The sequence below is a fragment of the Balearica regulorum genome, chromosome 3 (genome assembly GCF_011004875.1).
Source record: "Balearica regulorum gibbericeps isolate bBalReg1 chromosome 3, bBalReg1.pri, whole genome shotgun sequence".
Classification (NCBI taxonomy): Eukaryota; Metazoa; Chordata; class Aves; order Gruiformes; family Gruidae; genus Balearica; species Balearica regulorum.
This window is the reverse complement of record NC_046186.1, coordinates 39,325,466-39,337,283: the sequence shown is the minus strand read 5'-3', so window position 1 is coordinate 39,337,283 and position 11,818 is coordinate 39,325,466.

Below are 11,818 nucleotides of genomic sequence, written 5' to 3'. Positions count from 1 at the left end.
TGTTTTCTCCATTTTTGCCATGTCAAAGCTCTGTAGCTGTTTCTCCCTGGGTTTTTTACTCTTTTGTTTTCACATTCCTTTTCAAATCCATCGCTTTTTCCCCTCAGAACTCATTTAATCCATCAAGGTTTTAAATTTAGCTCTGGCAGAAGTCAGAGGGTAGGTTTCCGCGCCCACCTCTGGTGATGTAAGCCTAACCTCAGGGTCCGTGCTTCCAGCCGAGCCCGGTGCTCGGCGCAGGAAAGCTAAGCACGCCGATTTTCCCATGCCCTCAGACTTCGCCTGCCGAGCTGCCTGCAAAACCTCTCTGGGCTGCCTGGCGGCAACCGCTGCAGTAAACAAAAAAGCAAACTCAGCACTGTCAGTCCTTGTTTAATTCTTATGCATTAGCGAGCCAAGGCAACCCGATCAATCGAAGCTAGGCTATGCCAGGTTATGTCACCTGAGGACCTGGCCCCTGGTCTCAGGAGCCTCTCTTGAAGTTCACCAGGAGATTTTCAGCCAAAAAGCTTCATGTTCCCTTTTCCAATAGTGGCTGCTCTTTCCAAAGCCGAGAGCAGAGTACTCATAAAATGTGTACTCTTATTATTATTATGGGACAGAATGCTAATATTATAGTAGTACCAGAGGGCTGGAACGAGGTCCCACCACGTTGTACGCTGAACAAAACATTGGGTTTTGGCCAAGGCATCAGCCCTGCCATGCCAGCAATCACCACCACGTGCCCGCAGAGGAGCTGGACATACTGAGCAGGAGCAGACCCCTGCGGCTGCCAGGTAGGTGCCTTCAAATACCCACCCTTTCGTGCCCTGAGGGTGGGTTTTCACCCTCCTTTTCATAAGCTAAAGAAACATGCCAAAAAGAAAACTTACAGGATGCAGCATAAGGCAGAGGGTAAGATAGGAAGGTCGTCATGACCCTTACAGAAGAAATAAGAAAATATCTGATCTGTGTACAGGCTTAATTGATTTGTTTTTCAAAAAAAAAAAAAAAAAAAAAAATTCCAGTCATGAGATGGCTCTTACAGAGAGACTTTTAATGGCTCAGGGTAACCAATAACTGGCTTGTGCTCTCTCCTGGGATGCTGAGATCACCCTTTCACATCCAAAAGGGAGTGAGAAGGTACACGCTCCCAGCTTTTGGCTCTCCGACATGTCTTTTAAAAATTGTACAGTGCCCTGCAAGCAAGATGGTGACAGGGAGATGCCATCAAACAAAGCGTGTCTGAAGGAAGCTTTCCATGGTTCAGATACATGATATGCTGGAAGACATGGGAGCCCACAGTTCATTAGTTTGTTTGTTTATGTCAATAATTAAAAAATCCCCACATTTTATTAGCTTTAACAGATTTAGTTAAATATTTAACTATGTTAGCATGATAAAACTCTAGTTACTGTGCCACTTGGTTTACTGGAGAAGCAATTACGGATTGATACATACTGTTTAGCAGTACTCTCTAAACACTGCGTGTTAACTGATGTAACATTCCTCAAGCATAATTTCAGTTCTAGTAGTGCCGTTAGCTATCTGTTCCGGGGTACCTGGAGGCTTTCCCCACACTTTGCCATTCTGCGAGGTACTCTACAGGCACATAATATTTCGCAGACCCTATTTCAAAGACTTTTAAAATTACGTTCATGGTTTCTGGACTGGATTCTCTGTTAGTTTAGATTGGCAACCCTACATTGACTTCAGTGGAAGTCTGGTAATTTACACCAACTGCGAATTTGGATCTTTATTTCTTCTTCTTTTTATTTCTGAGGACAGATTGGTTTATTTTAAAAGCTGGCTGCTGACTAGAAATGTGTGAAATAACTTTTTTTGCTGCATAAATATTTTTAAACAGTATTTTCAAGGATTTTGCAATGAGTTACATGAAGCTGGCAAAGCTCTGGTACCCCCTTCATCTTGTGCAAACAGAATTATGTAAAGAACAGGCCTTTGGGACGTTAATATGTTCAAGCAAAAAGAACATTAAAAAGCAACTTTTTTTCCCATAGACCCTTAACCTTTCACCATCCTGACCCCTGGAGTGACATTCCACCATCCAGAGATTTTACCTGATTTATCCTGACCAACCCTAGATTTATTTTTATACCCCAGATAGAACCAACTGGCCAGTTCACTGCTTGCATTTGCCATCATTGCAATGAATAATTAATATCATGCTGTGAGTCCCTTGGTCTATAAAGCCTACTCCAAATTCAATTAAATTTCTACGTGTAGGCACAAGGCCATCTAAAAGTTGTTTTTCCCTTTTCCCTTGAATTTAATAGGTTTTGGCCTAGAAAGCTGGTCTCTGGCCTGGTAGTTTTTCCCACATAAGGGAGGCCTTTCTCTTTCTTCATTCTTCAGAATTACGTTGAGATCTTCTTAGCAGTAAGCACTCACTTAGCCATACACCTCCCCAAAATATTTTAATGTGATGAAGCCACTGAGCATTTCTAAACATGGACACAAATATTTATGACCGTACTGCAAATGATTTCTGCATCCCTTTGAGCGTTGTCTAAGGCCAAAACTCATAGCCAAGGAATCAAGTTTGAAACCTTGACATGAAAATCAGGGCTTGGCACCTGGTCCCTGAAGGAGGGCTGCACCCCTGCTAAGGCTGGAGGGATGCCTTGCCTTCTCCAGAGCTGCCTCTCGCCCAGCTCCCTGCACATGCCTCGGTATCCTTTCTCCCATCCAAGGTTTTCATTTCCTTCTCACCAGTGTTTTGGGGAAGCCGGTCCTACTCCGGGCAATATCCAGTCTCTCCTGCTGATGAAGCAATTTGCCTCCTGAAGTCTAACCACTCTTATTACAGGCTCCCATTTAGCTGCACACTGGTATTGCCAAAGTAAAAAGATAACGATTTGGACAACGGCAAGACACAGACACGGCCAGACACCTACGTGTATGTGGGATGTCTTTGATCCCTCCTTTGAGCTTGAACTCCCTTCCTCATCTCCAGAGGCAGCAGTGCAAGGCTGCGTGTGGGTGGATGAGAGCTGTGCAGCCTGCTTTTTGAGCATTAAGATGTTGATGGCTCCTCCTGGCTTTTGCTTCATTTGAGGACCTGCATGTCTTGCACTGGTGCACCCCTCCATCTGACAGGAGCTGATGCTGCTGCCTGACCCTTTCCAACCACCCCAGATCTGCCTCCCACCTGCCTGCTGCTCAGCGCCGTCTCACTTTGCACTCCCAGCCCCAAGGGGCTGCTTCCCCAGCTGCGCAACTGGCTCCTCACTCTTGCACTCCCATCACATACACACACACTCACACGCACACACAAATATATCCACTTCTGCAGGGATTTCTGCAGCTCTCTGCCCACCCTCCTGCTCCCGGTTCCACCATTCCCAGCCTGGCAGCAGGGGCTGGCTGGGAAGAGGGATGCAGAGAGCCCAGGAACGTGCATCCACCTGAGCTGCTCCCTCCTCCCAAAGGTGGAGGACAAGGCGCAAGGGGCCAGGCAAGGAGGGCTTCCTCCTGAAGGCAGAGCTGAAATTTATAAGAGGGCTGGAGTTCTGCCTTTAGATCTTTCCTGGCTCTGCTCCCAAGAAAATCATGTCAGCGAGAAGAGCTGGCAGCACCGCTGTGGCTCCCCCCCGGCTCCTCAGCCCTGGAAGACCTGCTCAGCGCTCGGCCCTCCGGCTTCTGAATCGCGGCTCAGCTGCACGTGGAGCTGGCCATCGCTCCCAGCCTTTGCTCTGCCCCTCCGTGCGCTGCTTCTATGTATATCACAGGTGTTGTGCATTTCCCTCGAAGGACTGAAAGAAGTTTTCAAGAGCTCCAAAATCACTCAAAGTTAATGGGAGCTGGGAGCCCAAATCGCCCCTGAGGAGCTGCACTGCCCCAGCGCCACTCAAGCCCTGATGTGCACTGGAACTGGGATTCCTAAGTCACAGGATGCTTTTAAAAATGTGTTTCGCTCTCTCACATAAGTAGAAGCCAAGAGCTTGCGAGTTCTGGTCTTGCTTCTGCAATTAAACTGTTCTGAGGCTTTTAGGCAAGTCACAATCCTACTGAGCCTCTTTCACCATCTGTAAAACGGAGATAACAATATTTAACATCCTTCCAAAGTAAATGTTAATAAGACTTCAGCAGCTTATGTCTGCATAGGGTCTTGAAGATACAAGGCACTGGGAGAGCATTATGTGTTGTTGTTACTAATTGTGAATATCCTTTGCTTTAGTTTGTTGTCAATTATTATTAAAAGTGAGAATTTGTGATCCAATGTAATATTACTCTGAAAAGATTTAGTATCTTTCACAGCCTGTAAATAACTTGGTTGTATTTGTCTGATGCAGAGATGGTAATAGGAAACAGATTTCAGAAGTGGTGCAAAAAGGAATGTGTGGTTATTCTGACAATATAGTTTTCTTAAATTTAAACCTGATAAATCAGCTTTGGCCTCATATTTTCTCTGAGAAGAATATTTTTAAGTGAGGCAACATAAATGAATTCCTTAATTGGAACACAAACATTAGCACTATGTTTCTACCCTTCCGTTTATTCTAATGAATAAACAGACACATGTTGGGGCTTTAAACAACATTTGGCAAGGAAGTAGAGGGAATTTGTTCACAAATTGATGAAGGAATCTGATGAAGGTCTTCCCACTACCAACTTTTTGACCCCAATAAGTGAGAAGTGACCCATGCGTTGCAAGGCTAGACACATCAGTGTCACAGAGGGTATTGTGGCATATCAACTCTTTACTAAATATGAAATACCTATCTGAAGCCATCTAAAATTTGGCAGATGAAAATTAATTGGGCTGCAGTAAAGATATTAAATCAAGTGACCCCCTAGTATGGGAAGTTACTCAGGCACAGGAAAGCTCTGCTCTGTTTCCTTCATCTTGTTCCTTTTTTTCCTCAGGAACCACAAGACTCTATAGATACATCCACTCAAACTCTGCATCTCCAGCATGAATGTTGGTTTTCCTTCCCCATCTTGCTCGTTCCTATGGATTCACATTACCATGGACTTCCCTTTAGTGGGAGCTAGCCTTAAAAATCAACCTTAATGTGAAGGGTGAAGTGCTGTGCCATGAAGAAGTCAGTATAGGAGATGGGGAAATTTTCTCAGGGTTATAGGATTGCTGGTTTGGGTTTGCCTCAGAGATTTCCATCTCCATCGCCTAACACCAAAGTATTCCCTCCCAACCCTTCTGGGTCATGGTGCATCAGCTGAAGGATTGTTGACGTTGCTATTCTTTTCTTTTTCATAGGAGCGAGTAAACACACAACCATGGGTCAGTGATGCGAAGCAGCCAATTTATCTGCAGAAAACAAAGTTTGGATTCTTTCTTCTGTGGCTGAGGTTTCTTTTGTGCTCTCAAGCCTCATAATGCCACTGTGTAGCTCCAGGTGTGTGTATGGTTTTGTGTGTTTTTAATGTAGCTTCTGAGATCCTTTAGATTTAAATCCATAGTATTTTTCTAATATAATAGCAGTTTTGGAAGGGGCAGTTCTAATGAGTTTTATTATAGCTGGTAGCGACTCTCAGAGTATATGGGTCTTTAATGGAATCTCGACTTCCGTGGAGCTAAAGCAGATAGGAATTTTTCAAAAGAACAGAAAGGAGTGAGAATGCTAGTCTTTTCCATATTTCTAAGCAGCCAGTTATTTTGGAATCTATCGCAGATGTATCCCATTAACTGTCAAGTCACTTAGTAAACCCACCAAATTACTGCACAGTCACTCAATAAAAGTACTAGATATATAAAAGAGCAAGGAAGTTCTCAAGGTTTTTCTTAAACCTAACCAGGAAAAAAAGAATTGTTTGTTCTTCTCTTTTTTTTTTTTTTTTTTTTTTAAAACAAGGAGTACAGCCAGGGAAAATGAATGTTAAAAAACAAGAGCACAAAATGAGGGCTTACATTTCCAAACCTCGACATACCACATGTGCCTATAAAATACAGGAAATGGGTACAAATGTGAAGCTGCACAGAGGATTAGAGGCACATGAACACATTTAAAGCAGGTGGAAATAATGTCAGCTGGAGCTGTAATGTTAGGTTTGTACCAGGGGGCAAAGAGTAGATGGGGCTATACCACTTTAAAGTACTCTTGATACAATTTTCTGAAAAGAAATCATAAACGCAAACAATTTCTAGCATCTTTAAACAAATGTACAGATGTTAGCTGCATCTCTTCCCATTGCTTTTAAAACAGAAAAGCCTCCAGGCCTTCAAGCTCAAATGCAAAGCCTTCCAAATCCAGAGCGCTACTTTGTCAACAACAGGAGCCTTGGGGAACATCACTAAAGTGACTTTTTTGTCAACTGGCATTACAATATCATGCAAGGCCAACACATGACATCAAGCTATTGGGAAATCCGTGCCCTGGTGCTAAGTTATCCATGAATAAGCGTGTCATGCATTAAAACAATGATGGGATGCATGCAGGACAAGTAATAAAATGGCCTCTACTGCCCCCACAGACTCATCCCTGCAAGATCAGCACGGGTGGGCGTAATCCTCCACAAAAACGTCTCCGTTTTCCCCTACTAATTCCCAAGAAGGATGCTTTTGGGTATGCTCTATCAGAAAGAGCCTGGCAAGATCAGTGTAAGGTCTACAGGGGAACTAACTTTTCATCTCTTTCCGGATAATCCTGCCAGCAGTGAAGGTAAAAGTAACTTGACATTAGCTATGCCCAAGGTTACAATCTCCTCTCTGAAGATGCTAGGGGCATCTTGGAGCTGACAGAGCCCGGCAGCCAGAGGGAAAGGGATGAGAGCTGGCACAGAGGCACAGCACAGGATGGTCCCAATCCTGTCTGTATCCTCTGGGATATGAGTCGTTCTGTGTGCACAGTTGGTAAAGTTTACTGCATCCTGTGCCTCTCCTGCCAAACTCTCGCTCACAGTGAGGATCCAAATCAAAGGCTCTCCTGCCTCTACAGCCCTGCCTCCTCATAGCAGCTTAGATTACACATTTTCCATGGACTAGAGAAGCAGCCATGTCCTACGGCTTAAAAGCAAAAACTAAAGAATTGACTGGGTCCAAAGAAATTTGCGTTTCCAAAAAAAAGACAAAATGTGAATGATTTCAGAGTCTGGAATCCCTTCAGTCAATGCCTTCCAAAAGCAACCCTAGCCCTGCATCCAAAAATCTACTGAGGGAAGAAAACAAGCAAACCTTTCCCACTTCTGAAGATATGGCATACTTGCTTCAGTGCCCATTAAATGAGATAGATAGTAAGTTTTCCTCCTCTTTGCCAGGTTAAACTACAGATATTCCTTCCCATTCTCTTGTACTGTCTTCCAGAGCACAAATAAGGCACCATCTGGCCCTTCATTAACTCTATTTGATTTCTTTTGATCTCATGTAAACGATGAGAAAAAGATCTAAGACTCCCTTCTCCTCTTTAGACATGTGCATAACTCATATCAGTGTCAATGGGAGTTAAACATGCCTATGGAGAGGAAGAAATAGAAACCACTGTGTGTTTCGCTGTAGCATCTTTGCATTTGCAAAATGGAAACAAAATGGTCCAAAACCTAATTCCCAGATCACATTCCTCCAAGTATGAAAGTGGACCTTAGAGAGGATGTAGAAATACTAGGATACTGTGACAGGACACAATAGGGTGGTTGATGTTCTTATTCATAAAGCAAACCATCTCAGTTGTCATGAATTCAAGTGTCTGCAGCTCAAAGGAAAAGAAAAAGAATAAAATTTAAAATGCATTTTGAAGTTTTCCACGCTTTATTTTATCTTTGTATACAAGAGAAAAATTGCTATAAATTAAAGCTTGAGGTCACAGAGCCTTTCAAAGCCCATCTTTTATTTGCCCCCCTCCCCTTCCCAAACAGCACCATCATTCCCCAGATTGCCAAAGGCAGCAAGGTCAGCGTTATCTTCGGTCACTGCTGGTCAAGTCTGTAAGGGTGAAAGATGTTCTCTCTGTTTTACACTGGCCAGAGAAGAAATGGACCAGGACAGCTGGCGGTTGCCAGTTAACACCTCACACTTCCTAAGGCATGTGGAGAAGTTTGTGCCTATGCAGAAGTCACTGGTGTGCAGCCTCATGAGAACCACAGCCACCCAGGCAGTCATGGTGAGGCAGGGGAGCAGGGATGCTGTGTACCCCCTCACATCCCCTGGAGTCAAGTGCTTGGGGCAGGTGCTAACCGAGGCCTTCACTGTGTCCTGCACCACCTCCTGGTGCTGAGGCTCCTGCTTTGCCCTGTTGCCAGGGGGTTTCTCAGCCCCCGTCCCATCCATTAGCATCCATCCCCTGGTGCCCCTTTAGCGAGGCTTTTCGTGGATCAACTGATGGATTTAGGGATGCATAAGCGTGGCAAGAACTGACAAGCCTGCTCGAGAGCTCATCAGTCTAAATATGTAGCCCCTTCCGCCCAGCTGAGTCCTATATATGGGTATGTGTATATTTGTATCTATACACTAACACGTATATAAGGTCCATTTCTGCAGTCTGTCCCACCCAGGTGTTCCCAACTCGAGCACTGGCTGTACAGCCCAGGCACTGTTGCAGGGCCGGTGGGCACCTTGCTGCCGGAGCAGGACGAAAGAAAACCATGGGATTGGGGCTGGGGAGAGCGGAGGCCCCCGCCCTGCGCACCGGTCCTCGGTGGCTGCGCGGGGCTCCGCGGGCGCGCAGCCGGGCACGGCCCCCGCCCGCAGGGCTTTAAGCCGTTTCGCTGCACCGCTGCGGGCGGCTCGTCCCGCCATCCGCGGGTGCGCAGCGCAGCGCCGGGGAGCCGCTTGGCCCCGCGGAGCTCCGGCAGCGGAGAGCCGGGGGGGGAAGCCGGGGGGGAGCCGGGCCCTCCCAGAAGGTCCATTTCGTTTCCCTGGCGTTTAATGCGGGCTCTGATCTAGTGCGATAATCAATAACCATCCTTCAGTCTTTGAACACCAGGGGGCTGAGAGGACTTTTCAAGACAAATTCCTTGGGCGATGATGTATACTTCACACTTACTGTGCACTTTCCACTGAGAAAAGAGAGCGAAAGAGAAAGAAAGAAGAAAAAAACAGGAAAAAAAATCCCAAAACAAAATAAAAGAAAGGAAAGAATTGCATTTATCTAAGAAATCAACGACTGAAAGAATCCCGACCGCAAGCGGACACTCTAATCTATATATGTGCGCGCGTGTATGTATGTTTATACATGCATATAGATTTATATTATTATGTATATGTGTATGCATATACACACACGCATTTGTTTATCTTTAAAAAGGCGCCGAGGAGCTTTACGCACGCAAACCTTGAAGGAGAGTGGCTCGAAAGCCCCGCTCTGCGACATGTAGCTGGAGTCTCCGCAAGCGCCTCGCCCTCGCCCCGCTCCCCGGGTAATTACAAGCAGAGTGCTCGCACAGTTTTTAATAACTGTCTCCCTTTCAGCACATCGAAAAAGCAATATATTTAAAAGATATATTATGTATGCAACACTTGATAGGGAGCTCGAGGGAAATGATCTCCTGGATGTTACTCTGAAAGTATTTTGGTCTGGCTGATTGCAGAGGAATTTGATTTTGACGAGCCAAATCCCTTCTTTCAGGTGACAGGGGGAATCGGACCGTGCTCAGGGGCTCGGCCGGCACCCTCGTGGAAGGGGGCGAGCTCTAGGGGTGGCGTGGGGAGCCGGCGTGCGTGGGCTGCACGGCAGAGAAGCCCGTTTGATGGCTTCTTCAATAATCGCTGCCCAGATGGAGCTCAGCTTTCTCCTCGATAAATGCCTTTCCACCTCTAAAGCTTATCCGCCTGCCTCTTTCTCCAAAGGCTCCCCGCAAACCCTCTAGCCCGCCGCCGCCGGGGTGTCCTGGCCGGGCGTCGGGGCGCGACGGCCCCGTTCCCACGGGGAGTCCCCCCAAAAGCGGGCAGGCGGAGCCGAGGGAGCCCGGCTGTGGGCGGTGTTGGTGCCCCGGCACGGATGTGGGACTGCGGAGGGAGCCCCGGGGACATCCCGGGGGTGCGCGGTACCCCATCATCGTCCCCCGGGGTAGGCCCCCGTCGCCAGCCCGGGACTGGCCTGGGCTTCGGGGGTGTTTGCGGGGAGAAAAAGCAGAAAGCCAGTGCCTGCGCCCCTGGGTGGGTTTGCGCTCCCCTGCGAAAGAGGAACGCGCGGGGCTGATCCGAAAATCCGGGCGTGATGCTCCGAGGCGAAGCCTTTGGGCTCCCAGCCCCGCGTTCAGCTGCCGGGGTAAAAACCAGTCGGCGAAGGTGCGTTTCAGTCAGCGAGACATTTCAATTCCCCCCGCATATAAACACAGGAACGGCCTTTCAAGAAATTCAGACAACTTTGTAAAACACCATCTACTCACACGTTCACACCGAGACGAGCAGTAAAAGGGTATGAGTGTAGGGTCTGGATTTTATATTTTCCTGTCCTCTGGGGTCTGGTTTTAGACGGAGGGAATTGCTTTTTATTTTAGGGATTTTTTTTTTTTTTCTTTTTCTGTGTGGGGAAAGATTAACCTTTCGAGCCGAGAAATACAGGTGCTCCCAGGAATTTACACACACACACACCCCCCTCCCGGCGCGCACATCTAGGCGAGAACCGTAGAGCCGCGTTCTGCGGGACAGCGAAAGGGAGATTACAACGTTGAAAGCTAAAACAAAGGACTCTCGTATTTCCCGTTGAGCAGTACCGGGCTAGTCATGGCAGGGAAAAAGCCAAGTCCTTAGCAAGTGAGAGAAGCAGGAAGAAAGCCAGTTCAAGGCGGAGAAGCGGGGACTTTCTTTCAGAAATTGATCTGCTCTTGGAACAGGAAAAATTGACTCTGCCCTTCACATCTGTCCGATTATTTCGGTTTATTTATAGCTGATGGGGAAATATCATCTTTTCCTTCCCCTCCCTGGAAACGGGAAAAGCACTAGTAGCTCTCGCCTTACGGGATAACTTTTCCGCCGGTGAGAACCAGCGCTGCGAGACCCGGCGGCGGCCGGTCGGGACTGGGGGGCGGCGCCGCGCACCTCCTGCCCCGGCCGGGCGCTGCTCCCGTCCGGCCGCCTGCTCGGCAGGACCGCCGGTCCGCTGCCCCCCTCGCAGCTATCTTTCCGACAAAGCTTTATACCGCCTTGCAGATCAGGGTCGTGTTTCGGGAGAACTCTGCGAGGCGTGGAAGAGGAGGCCCGATCCTGCAGTCAGACTCGCGTCACGTTCAGAGGAAGTCTTAACTAAGCAGAGACTGTAAGGTCAGCTTCCAAAGCAGACTACTGGGCCGTAAAGTCCTTAAGTAACCTTGCATTTAAAAAAACAATAAATAAAGAGAGCGGGGGAAAAAAAAAAAAAAAAGAAGCCTTCTTCGACATGCTGCAATAATAAAACAATCGAAAAAGCTAAACCTCTCCCACTCGGGCGCTCCAAGAAGGGAGTTTGCAATTAGCTTCGAAATCCCCCTGTGAGTTAATGACCTAATTTGTGAGGTATACATTCACTAACTGTCTTTGCTTTCTTCTTCTTTCTTTTCTTTTTTTTTTTTTTTTCCCGGAAATGTCTTTATTCATTTGTTTGTAATATACCAAAACTATGACTGCGGCACTTTGCTGCGCAGTATTCAAAGAACGGAAAATACTCGCCTGGGTACCCCTGGCTTTGTAAATAACTGCTTTGCCAATAGATGGCATAGTGTCCTTTCCATTCGGAGGAAGCTCTGCTTCCCCGTTTATTTACCTTGCTTGTTTGTTTTGCTCGCAGCAATTTTTTTTACGCATAAACGTCTCTTTGCATTTCCTTCCCTGGAGTACAGAAAACATAGGTATCTTTAAAAAGGTATATTGCAAAAATTAAAATTACAGATGTAATACATACTGTGAAACCTATAAAAATGCGTTTACAATGGTTACGTAAAAAAA